This window comes from Lipotes vexillifer, unplaced genomic scaffold, assembly GCF_000442215.2.
Source record: "Lipotes vexillifer unplaced genomic scaffold, Lipotes_vexillifer_v1.1 scaffold295, whole genome shotgun sequence".
Classification (NCBI taxonomy): domain Eukaryota; kingdom Metazoa; phylum Chordata; class Mammalia; order Artiodactyla; family Lipotidae; genus Lipotes; species Lipotes vexillifer.
Window position 1 is genome coordinate 698,342 of NW_006773247.1, and position 869 is coordinate 699,210.

The following is an 869-nucleotide window of genomic DNA, read 5'->3' on the forward strand; positions in this document are numbered from 1 at the left end:
AATACCAGTCTTTCTTAAACTCTCCCAGAAATTCAAAGAGGAGGGTACATTCCCAAACTCATTTTACAAGGCCAGCATTACCCTGATACCAATGTCAGATAAGACATTACAAGAAAAGAAAACTACAGGCCAATATTCTTCATGAATATATATACAGAAATTTGCAACAAAGTTTTAGCATACTGAATTCAGCAGCACGTCAAAAGCATCGTACACCATATTAAAGTGGGATTCATGCTTGGGAGGCAAGGATAGTTCAACATAAGCAAATCAATAAATGTGATTCACCACATTGATAGAAGGAAAGATAAAATTTATATGATCATCTCAATGTATGCAGAAAAAGCATTTCACAAAATTCAATATCCATTCATGATAAGAACTCTCAACCAATTAGATACAGAAGAAACGTACCTCAACATAAAGAACGCCATAGAAGACAAGTCCACAGCTAACATAATACTCACCAGTAAAAGGTAGGAAGTCTTCTCTCTAAGGTCAGGAACAAGACAAGAATGTCTACTCTTACCACACTTATTCAATATAGTACTAGTTAGGCTTCAGAATTGGAAAGAAAGAAGTAAAATTGTCTCTATCTGCAGATGGTGTGATTTTATATATAGAAAATTCCAAAGATTCCACCAAAAAAACTGCTAGAACTAGTCAACAAATTTAGTAAAGTTGCAGCGTATAAAACCAACATACAAAAATCAGTAACATTCCTATACATTAAAACAAACTTTCTGAATAAGAAATAAATAAAATGATCTCATTTACAATAGCATCAAGAGAATAAATACTTAAAAATAAACTAAACCAAGTAGGTAAAGACCTCTACACTGAAAACTATAAGACATTGGTAAATGACA